Genomic DNA, 16,564 nt, shown 5'->3' with positions numbered 1-16,564 from the left:
TATCATGGAATAGGAAGTTTTTAAGTCTGAATTACTAAGCACTATTTTACTTTTTTAATTTATTCAAATCTAATTTAATACTATTACACTTTTTCAATGGTATCAAGCACAGTGTTAAACTTACTACATAGTTTTCTTTATGTTTCATAATGTATGGTTTAATGGACAATTGTAGATTTCTTACATAATAGTAACATACAAAATTCTAACAGTCCGAGAAAACTTTCACTGAATGTTACCTATGTATGAGTGACCATAATTTGTTGTTCATGTGGTATATTTAGCGATCTTCACAGGCTTATAATGAGGGAAATGCTATATGCATTATTCTTTTCAATACAGATGAAGAAACAAATGCTTAAAGAGATTAAATAAGTTGTCCCAAGTCACTAACCCAGATATTAAGCAGAAATGTTGATACTGATAGCAGACCTATATGCCTTCAAAACCTGTACTTCTAACCAGTTAACATCTTTGTTTCTAACGTGCATGGCTTCTATGGGTACCCACATAGAATGAGTACATTGTTGAGCATGATACATCTGTAGCCATGTTTTCCTCATTAGTCAATACCACAAAAGAAGAGATGGTTTTCCTCACGTCTATTTCTCATCCCTTCAATTGTGCTCTGCCTTTTTTGTGTGTCAACTACTCCCAAATTTTACTGCTTTCCTAGTTTTCTCCTCAGTGCATCACAACTCTATATTCAGGGTTGTGCCTACCTGATAACCTTAACATTCATGCAATTGTTTCCCTTTTAACATCTGAGTTATTCTTAATAATGCATTCATGCCTACCACTCATATAAGTAAAATATGTCAATTCTAATTTTAAAGTTAAACACACCCACTTGTCTCTATCTTGATGTCTTCCTTCAACTTTAGTCCAATTCATAGGCTTCTAAACCAGCCATTTTAAATCCCTTTGCCTTCATTTTTCTCTCCTTATATTTGTTCTCCACACAGCAGCCAGATTTTTTTTTTTTTTTTTAAATATACAAACTTAAGCAGTTAAGACTGTGGCCATACTCCATGATGGCTGGTTGAAGAAATTCACCATTCTGTAGGAACTAAGTTTTGTATGGCTGCATGAAGATCCATGAAGATTGACTGGCATGGAGCAATCCCCCTTCCCACTCCAAATCCTGGTTTCTGTACACTGCTTCTACCAGGAGGGCCTCTCCTTCCACCACCCAGCCCACCCCAAGGGCCTACAGGTCACTGAAGATGATTATCCCATAGGAAATACATGGAACACTTCATGAATTTGCATGTCATCCTTGCACAGGGGCCATGCTAATCTTCTCTGTATCATTGTAGTTTTAGTATATGCTGCCAAAGCGAGCACCAGATTGATTTTTCACAAGAGTAATACATATATATAAACTACAACATATATGCACACAAACTGAAACAGTACAAACATAGAGTGAAAAGCTAAAATTCTTTCCACAACTGTTGATGTATTAGGTTGGGGCAAAAGTCATTGTGGTTTTCACCAAGTTACTTTCAAAAACCACAATTAGTTTTGCACCAACCTAATAGCTGACACATATGTGAAAATTGTTGTGTTTTGATCCTAGATACCTTATAGAACTCTTTTAACTTTGCTTTGCCACAGATGAGTACATTGACTCTACGTATAAAAATTATATTTTTTGAAAAAATATGTTTGGGTGATTTATTACCAATATATGTAAGTTTTTTTTCAATTTTATTGTATTGGCTAGATCCTTAAGATGATGCTGGATAGACACTGTGAAAGAGGGCATCCTTTCCCTCTTTCACATTTCCCCAATTTAATGAGAATGTTTCTGAAATTTCATATATGTGTGTTGAAGTTTTTAGAGGATTCCATTCATGAAACAGAGGAATTGCCTTCTTCTCATAACGTGGTAAATGTTGGGTGAATGAATAAAGAAAATGTAGTGTATACATACAATGGAAAACACTTGAGCCATAAAAAGGAAGGAAATCCTGTTCTTGATGACAACATGAAAGAACCTGGAGAACCTACTTTAAGAGAAATTTCAGGAGCAGAAAGACAAATACCACATAATCTTACTTATGTATGGAATCTAAAAAAGTTGAACTCACACAAGCAAAATGGTGGTTTCCAGAAGCTAGGGGATTGGTCTAGCGAAAAGGATACAAAAATCTCAGATGGAAGAGATAAGTTCAAGCATTCTATTGTATAGCATGATGACTATAGCAAAAATTACTGAGTGAATTTTCAGTTTCTTGCACAAAAAAAAAATCAAAAAGTGAGAGAAGGATATGAACAGACACTTCTCAAAAGAAGACATTTATGCAGCCAACGAACATACGAAAAAAGCTCATCATCACTGGTCATTAGAGAAATGCAAGTCAAAATCACAATGAGATACCATCTCATACCAGTTAGAATTGTGATCATTAAAAAGTCAGGAAACAACAGATGCTGGAGAGGATGAAAAGAAATAGGAATGCTTTTACACTGTTGGTGGAAGTGTAAATTAGATCAACCATTGTAGAAGACAGTGTGGTGATTCCTCAAGGATCTAGAACCAGAAATACCATATATTATAATATATATATACCATATATACAAGCAATCTAATTACTGGGTACATAGCCAAAGAATTATAAATCATTCTATTATAAAGACACATGCACATGTTTATTGTGGAACTGTTCACAATAGCAAAGACTTGGAACCAATCCAAATGCCCATCAATGATAGACTGGATAAAAATAATGTGGTACATATACACCATGGAATACTATGCAGCCATAAAAAAGGATGAGTTCATGTCATTTGCAGAGACATTGATGAAGCTGGAAACTATCATTCTCAGCAAACTAACACAGGAACAGAAAACCAAACACCACATATTCTCACTCATAAATGGGAGTTGAACAATGAGAACACATGGACACAGGGAGGGAAATATCACACTCCAGGGCCTGTCATGAGGTGGGAGACTAGGGAGGGATAGCATTAGGAGAAATACCTAAAGTAGATGACAGGTTGATGTATGCAACAAACCACCATGGCACCTGTATACCTATGTAACAAACCTGCATGTTCTGCACATGTATCCCAGAACTTAAGGTGTAATTTAAAAAAGAAAGAAAGAAAATATATGTGAGGTAATGTAAGTGTAAAGTTGCTTGATTTAGCCATTTCACAATGATTTGACAGAGATATCAAAACATCATGTGGTATACCATAAATACATACAATTTTTATTTGTCAATCTAAAGGAATTGATCAATGGTAACAATTGTTGAAAATATTTTAAGTAGATCTGAGATATTATGGATTTTTGTAGAAGTGCATTAGGGAAGTGCCTTAGAAAAAAAAAATTTTTTAAATTATACTTTAAGTTCTGGGGTACAGGGGCAGACCTTGCGGGACTGTTGCATAGGAACACACATACCATGTGGTTTGCTGCCTCCATCCCCCGTCACCTACATCATGATTTCTCCCAATATTATTCCTCCCCAACCTCCACCCCCCGCTATCCCTCCCCTAGCCCCCGACTCCTCAACAGACCCCAGTGTGTGATGTACCCCTCCCTGTGTCCACACGTTCTCATTGTTCAACACCCACCTATGAGTGAGAACATGCGGTTTTCTTTTTTTAAAAAAATTGCTATGTTTCCAGTGTGGTTAATAGAATTGAATTACAGTAAGATTTTGTTCTAAATTACCTTTTTAAAAAATACAATTATGTTATGTTTCTCTTGGATTTCAAGTGTGGTTGATAGAGTTGAATTACAGTAAGATTTTGTTTTAAATTACTTTTTAAAAAAATACAATTATGTTATGTTTCTCTTGGATTTGAAGTGTGGTTGATAGAGTTGAATTACAGTAAGATTTTGTTTTAAATTACCTTTTTAAAAAATACATAGTTAGGTGTGGTGGCACACACCTGTTGTCCCAACTGCTTGGGAGGCTGAGGCAAGAGTATTGCTTGACCCAGGAGTTTGAGTCTAGTCTGGGCAACATGGTGAAAACCCATCTCTTAAAGATAATTACCTTTTTTAAACCTCAGAAATTCGCTCTAGTTGGTCAAAAAGTATAATTACTTTTAAATTACTGAATTTATTTGATATATTTTAAAATTTGAGTATTTGTATTCATGTTCACATTGAGCATCATAAATGAAATTTTCATCATATATAAGATTATTTTATAGTTTTTGTTTGTTTTCCTTTGCTAATTCTGCTTTGCAGAAAGTTAAATGCTAGACTCTAAACATTCTGAGTTTTTGTGTCTAGATTAAGAAAAGCAAATGTTTGTTTTTTAAGAGTTTAAAGTTGGTTAGAAACAGTTTTTATGTTATAAATTGACCTTTCTCAGTCTTTACTTTGGTCATCAGTATCTGGTTTGTAAAAATAAATATTTTCAATATTTTCATAACTTTTTAAAGTTGAAAACAAGAATTTAATGTTACACGCTTCTCTCTCATTATCTTTAGTTTTAAAAAATACATATTAGGTTTCAAATTGTCTTTTGAGAATATCTTTGTTATTTTTCTCTTGGATTTGATACATAGTGCTCTTATTTTTCATATATAGATGAATGCATACAGATATGCACAGAAATTACCAAACTTTAAACATACATACAAATGTGTATGTGAATAAATATGGGTTGTGGCCAAGTTGATAAAATTTATTTGTTCTTCATATTAAGCCAAAATACATGTATGACATCTTTCATAGATTGATGGATATTTTCTTTGTGGCCTAATATCATCAATGCCTTCCAGTTCTATAGGTCTCATTGTAAACAGTAGCTTATGCTTCTTTGGGTTTAGAGTTTCCTATGTATTTATTAAATCATATATATAGCTATGCTATTCAAATTCTTTTTTTCTTCTTGGTCCCTCCTGTTTTCTCACAAGACTCTGTTATTTGTCTCTTCAAAATATTTCACTCTGTTTGTATTAATTGCCCACGTATCTGTCATTTTCTTCTCCATTTTGTAAATACTCTTGAAAGCAGTCAACATTTTATCCCCAGTTTACTACATGGCTCACAATAATTAGTATGCCAAATATAGGACATGGCTCACAATAATTCTCAATATTATTTGTTGAGTGAATGAACATTCAGTAATTGGCTAATGTTCACCATTACTTTAAGGGTTTCAATAACTAGAACTTAGTGTGAACAAACTTAGTATGAATAAGAACATTCTTTCATCCCACATTGATGTCAATAGATAAATTCCTCATAAATATTAAATTATCATAAAAATTATATGTGATTATTTTCTTTTTGTTTTGCTGCAAAGCTAGTGTAGTTAGCTTTGGAGTTAATATTATTGATTACTTATTAACTAATCCTAATAACTAAAACATAATTGTAGTTGACTCTGAATATCTAACATACATTAGGAAATTAAGCAGATATTTAAGTTTAATAATGATTTACTCTGCTCTCTGATAGAACACTTCATCTCAAACGTCCTTTCTCATGAAGTCTTACACATTTCCCTGATTTGATCCTTCATGACTTCTTTTAGTTTGTGTGGAATTGTACACATTTTCTCAGCTCTTTGATGGAATGAATCCAATTCTACTAAGACTGATATGCCCAATTTCCCTTTGTCTCACTTAGAGTTCGGTTCTTCTACCTCAATGATACACAAAAAAACCCTGGGGGGCTTTTACCTCAATAGTAAAATGTTTCTACTGGCACAAGTTTTTCACTAGAATGGCCCACCAGTGAGCTATAGAGTGCGTATAAAAGTTGTTTCCCCTGTAGCAGCCTGGCTGACTTTCCCTTTCATCAAAAACCCCAGGGATTTGATGTGAATCATTCCCATTGAGGTTAATTGGACAACACATTGAGAAAACTGGCCATAAACTCAAACATCATCTGCTCTGATGCTAAAAACCAAATAGCACAATTGTAGTTTATTTTAATTGGCACCCTACTGTGAAGGGAGAAAGAAGTCAATTATCAGATTACTCTAATTATCAGAAGCATGCAAGCATACCCCTGCATTGAAAGTTTTATTTTTCCTTCTTCATTCAATAACCTATGTTGTTCTCTTACATTCTATTTGATAGAAAATACTTACATTAACAAATACAGCCCTTAAGTATTATCATATGTACTGAAATGGAAATAAGACCTCTTTTAATTAAAATCTGGCTGTGATATTTTATTTATTAATATAAAACTTAGTTCACTAGTCCATTTCATATCTTGTGGACTTTTACTATATGTCAGACATATATTTACTTGAGAAACTATTTTTCAAATATACATATTTGATGTACATTTTTCTTGAGATATTTTTCCTGGTTTATGTTTATTTATTAATTAGGAATACATAAGGAAGCCTAGCTCCTCTGTGAATAGACTTTATCTTCTGTAACACATGGGCGCGACAAACTCAGTAACCTGGAGACAGGAGTTAAAACTTTGTTTTGTAGGAAATATTACTGAAATTGTTTTCAAAATACAATTTAATAAATAATGAAAGGATTGAGATTTGAAAGGTGAGGTCAACAATAGTAACGTTTTTATTAGAAAAATTTTATTTTAACTTTTTAATATATTGTCTTTGACTTAATAACATAGCTTTAGCTTTGTTTCTAAGATGCTAAATTATCCTCACCATCAAACTTTATGTCAGGACACTGAACTGGTCGCTAGGATGTTGAAAAATGATCACTGTATTCAGGATGTGTTAACAGACCTTTAAGTCAGAATGTGTGTGCAATACATGCAAGTTAGTATCACCAGATCGTTAACTGTCTGACAACATGGACCATATACTGTAGTATTTATCTTTTACAATTTCACATTAAGTAGAGCATTCTAAGGAACTCATTCAGTGCTTACTAGAGAACTGAGTTGAGAGTAAGTTTATTTGTCTTAATAATCTACTATAGTCTCGTGATCTGAAATCATTATTTCCTTTAGCATGGCTTACTAAAGTTATAGAAAATCTGGAGGTGTTTATTTTGGAAAAGGAATTTACAGAGCAGTCTTTATTATCATCATTTATTAAGCTATGCCAATAAAGGAATCAGTCAAAGGAAACACGGAATATTTTATGGGAAATAATGCTCCACTTTTTGCGTCATAAAACAATGAATTTAGTCCTGACTCTCTCAGTTGCTAGTAATATGATTCCTCTCACATTCTTTTTATATAAAATAAGAACAAAATTTAGCCACTTCAAAGGTGGTTGTGATAATTAAATGAGCTATGACAGTATCTTGGGGTCAATACATGAAATCTATGTATTGGTGTCAATCTCATGAAAGCTAAGCATATTATATATTAAAAGACCATCATTTGTCTAGCTTCACAGTGAACATTATATATAAAAAGTAATCAACGTTGTCTCTATGTGGAAATAACAAGGTCGTATATTTAGTTGGGTTTGTGTTCTTTCCTGATGTCCCTCCCCCAACCCTGTTCAAAAATAATCAGAAAACTTCTCATAAGATCATCACATTTCAGATTTAATTTGGTTATTATGATGGTAATAATAAAATAAATCCAAATGATCTAAAGTGAGGATGGAACACTTCAGCTATAAAGTCCTTTCGAATATGCAAAATTTACTGTCAACAAGGTTAGTCATTCACTCCACTTAGCTGGCACCATCTGAGCAGTATCCCTGGAGAGAGTAGCTTGATTCACTGTGGCTATATTTTGTGAATTATGAGTAAGTCATTTCCCACCAGCAAGCCCAAGGCATGACCAAACCAATATAAAAACTCATCTTTGAAGTTGTGTCTCCTAGAACTACTTCTTTTACCACGATATAAGTCAGAGACAGAAGTTACTCATTGTTAGTTTGAACAACGGCAAAACTTATTTAAAGAATGGGTAGGCAAACTTTGTAAGGGATAAGATAATAAATGTTTTACTTTTTTTTTTTTGCAGGCCATAGATCTGCGTTCTTTCTCTACTCAGTCATCTCTGTCTTTGCATCATAAAAGCAGCCATAAACAAATGCAAATGAATAGGAGCGTCTGTGTTTCAGTAAAACTTTATTTGCAGAACAGGTAACAGACATCAGGCAGGATTTGGTCTATTGGCCATAGTTTGCTGGCCCCTGATATAAAATATTACTAACTAGTAAAAAAGGTTAACTATCATCAAAAATAGTAAAAGAGTACTTCAAATAATTTAGGAATAGCAAATATAGGGAGACTACACTGCATTTAAGGATGACTGAGATTACTCAAGGAAGGATCAAATTTGGAAAAGCCTCTATTCCCACCCTTACCCCTAAGGCCGGCTTTTAGATCTCACTGAAGAGAGTGTGGCTGTAGTCCACAGTATAACAGAGGAATTTTCTGGGGTGCCATGGCCTGGAGCTGAAGCACAGGAAGCTGCCTGCATGGGGGCAATAGAATCTGCTGCAGCTCTAAGAGTTTCATCCAAATGCAATTAGATTAAGATTACACATTAAAGACAGAGCTAGAAAAAAATAAACAAAGAAGAACAGCTTCAAAATTCCAAGGGAAAATATTTGCAAATTTAGGGCAAAATACAGAAATCTACAGGCATAAAATACCTATATTATTTTTGCCAAAAGAAAAACAAAAGGAAACACTTTCGTTAAAAAAAATAAAAAAATAAAAGAAAACGCTGATATATAAAATGCAATTTTGAGCAAAATAATATAAGATACATTGTTAAATCCAAATAAGAATTGCATGCAATGCCAACTAAAAATGTAATAGCCTTTTTTGCATATTTCAAAATAAAAATAAAATAAGATCTGTATAATGACATTCTTATGAAAGGGATTTGAACTGCTGTTTAAACCCTTTTATTTCTTTTCTTTGCTATGAGGACTGCAGAGCTACTGATGAACTTCAAACACTGATGGAAGTATGATACAATACATAAAATATGAAGAAGTATAGCTACTGAAAGCACAGATTCAAGGAGGTTCAGACATGGACACAATGTCCAGATCTTTCAAAGAGGCATTGAGGAGTATTTAGACAATCCAGCCACAGGCAATACACTAAATTGCAGAAGACTGAATAATTATGAGAATTGTAGTTCAGATTCAACTTTGGAATAGAAAACCAAAATCAGAACCAAAGACAATAGGACACAAGGTAAGGAGTCTGCCATAAAACCCTGATTGGATAGAAATATGGGCTGTATCATGGGCAATAATGCAAATGCATTGCAAACTCAATAATAAGTAGTACTATATCCTGTCCTCAAATATTAATCTAGTATAACATCAGCTGGATGCTATTACTTTCATAGGGGTAAGTTGTAGAGAAGCAATGAGGTCCAAAATGTGATACTCTTCCTAGGATAAGACACCCAGACAGGTACTTAGAAGAGCAACATATTGAGACAAATTACAGTCTGGGGACAGATGAATTAGAGCAGGACTTGACAAACCATTGGTCCAATTTAGTGGCTTAGTTTTGCAAATGCATTTCCGTTAGTGATACCCATGTATTTGCATATTGTCTGTGGTTGCTTCTGCTACTGTGACAGAGTTGAGTAGTTGTGATCAACATTATATGGACTGCAATGCCTAAAATATTAGTATTTGGTCCTTTACACACAAAGTTTTCCAACCCCTAAACAAAAAGAACATTTCAAAATTTAAAGAAAAAAAAAGGTGACTGGTATTCGAAGTGTTGTCTGCTATAAGATTTTCACTAAACAAATATTTTGGTATTCAAACTGAAGAAAACAGAATTCTTATTCTCACCTAAAAAGAAGCATTAAAAATAGAAAAACCTAAAATAACAGATAGGTACTGATTCAAGTTTCTGAGGCTCTATACTATAAAATTATGGTCAAAATTTTGGAATGTAGGTAAAAATCCTACATTCTAAAATTCTTCCAGTGAATTCTTCCTCTATCTATGTCAACATTTTGGAATCTGCTTTTGTGGCTATAAGTTGATGCTTTTATTTACCATATCAGGGTTGTTTTATTTATCATTTTAGGATAAATCCCAAAGTCCTTAATATAGCTTGAGAATCCTTACAATTTCTAGTTCCTGTCTCTGTCTCCAATTTCTTTCTCAATACTTTGCCTTTATCCTTGCATAATGGAATTTCTTTCAGTGCCTACTTGTTTTTTGTCCCTGGACTTTTGCATTCTCATCTTCCACTAACTCTTTTTTTATCTTTTAGTTTTTTGTTTACATATCTCTTTCTGATGTGAACGTTCTCTGACTCTTAAATTGGTTGCCTTCCCCATTTCCTGCATATATTTTCATATCTGATGTGTTTTCCTCTTAGCATGCATAATTAGGGCCACCTCTGTATTTCCTTTATAGCCAGAAAATAACCTTTAGTAGGATAGAGAACATGTCTGTCTTGTTCAAAGTTCTACGCATGAAACTTGGTTTATGTAGATAATTAACTCTTTTTAGAAACATAGATAAAACTATGAACAAATGCATTTACAATTATCATCCTCATTGCCAATATAAAATGTAGCACTTCTTAAATCTTCTGTTGTCTCATATTCTTGTTTACAATAAATTAGTTAGAAGAATGGCCTGATTTTTTTTTAAAAAAATGCATTACTCAGCTTTAAATAATGACCTATATGAGAACTTAAATTAGGTTAATATTTTGGTGATTAAAAAAGATAATCATACAAAGTACTCAAGACAGCACCGAGCAATTATTAAGCTGCTCAATAACTGTTAACCAATGTTAGTACAAATTCCTCTCATCTTTTATTCTTTACTCTAAGGAATCTTTCATTCTTTACTCATCTTTTACTCTAAGGAATTCAGTCCACTACGTGGCCATAATGATAATTTCTTCAGTCTGTGCAGATTTTCTAAGTTTGAAGAGATAATTGCCTGCAAAGACAAATTATCTCAGGGGCTAAAATTGTGTATACATGACATACAGAAGAATGTATGTGGTTAATCTTGGTGTTTTCAGAAATTCTTAGCACAGTTTAATTTTTTAAAAACTTAGCACTCTATTGTAAGGTATCTGATGAGTTAGAAAGTGGGAATTATTTCGGAATGGTAACGACATTTTGTATCTATCTTTTAAGGAGCTGCAAATTCCTCACATTCATCATTTTAACCTTTACCAAGGTCTTGGTTGTATGATTCAATGCCCTTTTCAGAGAACTTTTAGCAAATATTATTCTATTATTAAAGAAAAAGTGAAGACAAAGAGACCAGAGATTGAGGGCTGAGTGGCAAAGTTTTACCACTAAGCAGAGAATTCAATTCAGCGCAAAGCAGAGTGAAACTGAAGGAGGAGAAAAGAAAGATGTTTATAATGACTGAAGATTGAAGACCCTGTTTCGTGGTACAAAGGCAGAATAAGTGTTGCTGATCAGTTGATTAGGTAAGCACTGGACTGGCTGGGGATATTGGATGTGTAAGTGGAATATCTATTTCTGGATCATGGCATACTCATCTGCCTTTGCTAATATGGAAATATAAACTTCAAGCAGTTTCAACACAACTTTTTGCTTGATGAATGTGATAGAAGATACTAATGATTGCCCATAACTACATTCGTTGTAAGAAACAATGACTTTGTTCTAGTAACATAACATAGTCACAGTCAACCACATACTTTATCAATTATTAACTGATAGAAATACAAATTGTCGACTATACGATTTTAATTCAAAACAAAATAGGTATACTAAGGGCCCTTATTTTTCAAAAATCTAGTTTTGGGTCACAACACCAACTATAAAACGCGGGCCAGTGAATCTACTGGGTGGAGGGAAATGGAACTTGAATTGTGTAGTAAAGAAAAGAAACAAGGTATTTAGTAGCTTTTCATATTTCATTGTTTGAACTGTAGGAAGTATGCATGCACATATCCTTATCTCTATCCCTAGCCCAATTTCATCTGCTTTTCCTCTTTTTCTACTGCCATATTTTATAAGGTGTATTGATAATTAACCTTCAAATTGATCTCTGTGTTACAGGACCTCAACGTAGAATTGTGATGGGAACAGAAGAGAAATTATCATCACTGAGGACACATTTAGTAACTTCGGGAATATTGTACCATGCACCTTATTGCTGATACTGAAAAGAGTTAGGAGTCTGAATAGATCAAACCAGCCTCAACATTTCCTAAAGCCAGAGCCTAATCCAGAATAGCACCCTAACTCTTCAATTCTGTGACAGCTAAGAGTGAGGAAGCTGCAAAGAAAAATTACAGCCTAGCAGAGGAGAGTTCATGAGGTTTAAGGAAAGAAGCTATCTCCACAACATAAAAGTGCAAGGTGAAATAACAAGTGCTTATGGAAAAGATGTGGCAAGTTATGCCCAAGATCTAGCTCAGATCGCTGATGAAAGTGGCTACACTAAAAGACTGATTTTCAATATAGATCAAAGAGCCTTATTATGGAAGAAGATCTAGAACTTTCATAGATGTAGAGCAAAAGTCAATGCCTGCCTTCAAAGCTTCAAAGGACAGGCTGACTCTCTTACTAGGGGCTAATGCAGCTGGTGACTTTCAGCTGATAAATGAAATAAGCAATGCTCATTTATCATTCTGAGATTCCTAAAGCTCTTGAGAATTATGCTAAATGTACTCTGTCTGGGCTCTATAAATGAAACAATAAACCTGGAAGACAACACTTCTGTTTATAATATGGTTTACTGAATATTTTAAGCCTACTGTTGAGACTGCTTTCTCAGAAAAATATTTCTTTAAAAATATTACTTCTCATTGACAATGAACTTGGTCACCAAAGAGCTGTGATAAAGATATGCAACAAGATTGTTTTCATGCCTGCTAACACATCTATTCTTCAGCCCATTATCAATAACTAATTTTGACTTTTTAACCTCAATATTAAAGAAATATATTTTCGTAAAGCTATAGATGCTATAGATAGTGATTTATCTGATGAATTTGGGCAAAGTAAATTTAAAACCTTCTAGAAAGGATTCGCTATTCTAGATGCCATTAAGAACATTTCTAATTTATGGGAGAAGGACAAAATAGCAACATGAAAAGGAGTTTGGAAGAAGTTAACCTCAACCTTCATAAATGACTTTTAGGGGTTTAAAACTTCAGTGGAGGAAGTCAGTGCAGATGTGTTCACCTGGCTAGTCGTGAACTCCTGACCTCAAGTGATCCACCCACCTCGGCCTCCCAAAGTGCTGGGATTACAGGCGTGAGCCATACTGATCTGCAACTATTTACTTTTTGTTATTTACATGACCTCTATTAGTGCCAGCAACCTCACTGAAGTCCATCCACTTGACAGATATTGTGATTTTCAATACTTCTACATGTGGTTGTGAAGTTTTATTGATTATATTTGAATGAAAATGAAAACTATTTTTACCACAGAATTTTGTTAAAAACCTAGAGTTCTGGGGACATGGATGTATCAGTTAGTATTTGTGGTGTAAGGAACAAACCAACATTTACTAAAAAATATATATTTTCCAAAGTCCCACAAATGTTCCACATTGTGTGTGTGTGTGTGTGTGTGTGTTTTATTGTGTTTTAAATATTAACTAGGCCAAGATTTTTTCATTTAGATCTGGGTTTTTCCAAATTTAAAAAAAAAATCTACTTGTTTCAACAAATTACAGAGGAGTATTAATTCTCCAAATATAATTGTGGGATTTGTCAATTTTCTGCTTTACTTCTGTTGGTTTTGTTTCAGGTATTTTGAGGCTCTGTGTTGAGTCATAGATGCATGTATAATGGTTATATGTCATCTTCACATGTAATCTTATTGTGAAAGTACTCTATTCCTGGTAATATATTTTGTCCTGGACTCCCTTTTGCATAGTATCAATATCTCTATTTAAGTTTTTTATGATTACTCTCTGTCTAGTGTCCTTTTCCATCCTTTTGTCTGTTTCTGTGCTTGTATTTAAAGTGTGCCTCTGTTGGATCTCACTTTACAATAAATTCTGACAGTCTCTGCCTTAAAAATATTTAGTAAAGGATTGTGTTGGCTATATGGGCTCTTTTTAGACTTCATGGCTAGAACACCAAAAGCAATTGCAAAAAAAGCCAAAATTGATGAAGATATAATTAGATCTAATTAAACTAAAGAGTTTCTGCACAGCAAAAGAAACTAGCATCAGATTTAACAGGCAACCTACAGAATAAGTGAAAATTTCTGCAATCCATCCATCTGATGAAGGTCTAATATCCAGAATCTACAAAGAACTTAAACAAATTTACAAGAAAAAAGCAAACAACCCCATCAAAAAGTGGACAAAGGAGATAAACACTTCTCAAAAGAAGACATTTATGTGGCCAAGAAACATATGAAAAAAAGCTCATCATCATTGGTCATTAGAGAAATGCAAATCAAAACCACAATGAGATACTATCTCATGCTGGTCAGAATAGTGATATTAAAAAGTCAGGAAACAATAGATGCAGGAGAGGCTGTGGAGAAATAGGATAGGAACACTTTTACACTGCTGGTGGGAGTGTAAATTAGTTCAACCATTGTGGAAAATAGTGTGGGGATTCCTCAAGGATCTAGAACCAGGAATGCCATTTGACCCAGCAATCCCATTACTGGATGTATACCCAAAGGATTATAAATCATTCTCCTATAAAGACACATGCACATGTATGTTTATTGCAGCACTATTTACAAAGACTTCATACTAACTTAAATGCCCATTAATGATAGACTGGATAAAGAAAATGTGGCACATATACACCACAGAAAACTATGCGGCCATAAAACAGAATGAGTTCATGTCCATTGCAGTGACATGGATGGAGCTAGAAACCATCATTCTCAGCAAACTAACACAGAAACAGAAAACCAAACACCACATATTCTCACTTATAAGTGGGAGTTAAAATATGAGAATACATGGACACAGAGAAGCTAACAACACAAACAACACACAGGGGGTCTGTTGGGGAATGGGAGGCAAGTAGAGGGAGAGCATTAGGACAAATACCTAATGCATGCAGAGTTTAAAACCTAGATGACAGATTAATGGGTGCAGCAAACCACCATGGCATACGTATCCCTATGTAAAAAACCTGCACATTCTGCACATGTATCCTAGAACTTAAAGTAAAATTTAAAATAAATTTAGTAAAATTGCATTTAAACTAATTATAAGATTGGAGTCAGGTTGGCCATTTTTCTACTTATTTTCTAGTTGTCTCATCTGTCTTTTGGTCTTCTGTATTTCCTTTCCTAACTTCAAATATATTTAATATTCCAGTTTGATTCATGTATTGATTTTAACAAATAATTCTCAAAAATAATATATTTTATTTTAGGTTTTGTTAAAAAAACACATAAAATAATATTTACCATCTTAACAATTTTTAAGTGTACAGTTCAGTAGGAAATACATTCACATTATTGTGTAGCAAATATCCAGAACTTGTTTATGTTAGAAAACTGAAACTTTATACCCATCAGCTGACAACTTTGATTTCTCTCTCCTGCCTGCTTCTGGCAATCACCATTCTACTTTGTGTTTATTAAAAATTTGACTGTTGAGTTAATAAAGAAAATGTAGTAGATACACAACATGGAATACGATGCAGCCATAAAATAGAACAAGAATATGTCTTTGGCAAGAACATGGATGGAGCTGAGGACTATTATCTTAGCAAACTAATGCAGGAACAGAAAACCAAAGACCACATGTTCTCACTTATAAGTGGGAGCTAAATGATGAGAACTCATGAACACAAAGAAGGAAACAACAGACACTGTGGTCTACATGAAGGTGGAGGGTAGGAGGAGCAGAAAAGATAACTATTGGGTCTTGGGCTTAATACCTGGGTGATGAAATAATCTGCACAAAAAACCCCTGTGACAGGAACTTACCTATGTAATAAACCTTCACATGTACCCCTGAGCCTAAAATAAAAGTTTTTTTTTTTTTTTAAATTGACTGTTATAAGTTGGACCATACAATATTTTTTTGTTCTGTAAGTGGCAGAACAAAAAATATTGTATGGTCCCACTTACAACAGTCAATTTCACTTTTCACACTATTTCACTTTTCATAATGTGCTCAAGGTTCTATGTTATAGAATATGCCAGTATTTCCTTTCTTCTTAAGGCTGAATAATATTCCTTTTGGGAATAAACATTTTGTTTATCCTTTCATTTGTTGATGAGCATTTGGGTTGCTTTTACCTCTTGGCTTGTGAATAGCGCTGCTATGAACATAGGCATACAAATATCTCTTTAAGATCTCCCTATCAATTATTGTATGCCCATGTTCATAGCAGCAACATAGAAGTTGGATTGCTGGATCAGACAGAAATTGTATTTCTTATTTTTTGAAGGACCACTGAACTATTTCCCATTGCAGCTGCAACATCTTACATTCTCACAAACATTGTATAAGGGTTCCAATTTCACCAACCCTTGATATTTTTCATTTGTGAACTGATATATCATTGTGGTTTGGATTTGCATTTTTCTAATAATTAGTGATGTTGAGTGTCTTTTTATTGCTTATTGACTATTTATATATCATCTTTGAAAAAATGGCTATTCAAGTCCTTCACCCATTAAAAAACAACAGGTTATTTGCATTTTTGTTGAATTATAGTTCTTAATATTTTCTAAATGTTAACATCTGAG

General features: G+C 33.7%; 1 non-coding gene across 1 annotated transcript; it reads right to left on the bottom strand.

The window, feature by feature from the left end:
• Nucleotides 1-1,242: 1,242 nt before the first annotated feature.
• On the bottom strand, nucleotides 1,243-1,345 carry LOC135269753 (U6 spliceosomal RNA). The gene has a single exon (XR_010338017.1). It is a non-coding gene; the product is annotated as a U6 spliceosomal RNA (small nuclear RNA).
• Between the last annotated feature and the right edge of the window lie 15,219 nt (nucleotides 1,346-16,564).

This window comes from Aotus nancymaae, unplaced genomic scaffold (genome assembly GCF_030222135.1).
Source record: "Aotus nancymaae isolate 86718 unplaced genomic scaffold, 86718_ANA_hifiasm-v0.15.2.pri h1tg000057l, whole genome shotgun sequence".
In the NCBI taxonomy this organism is placed as follows: domain Eukaryota; kingdom Metazoa; phylum Chordata; class Mammalia; order Primates; family Aotidae; genus Aotus; species Aotus nancymaae.
Note: the sequence above shows the minus strand (reverse complement) of the source record. Positions and strands in the feature narration are given on the sequence as shown.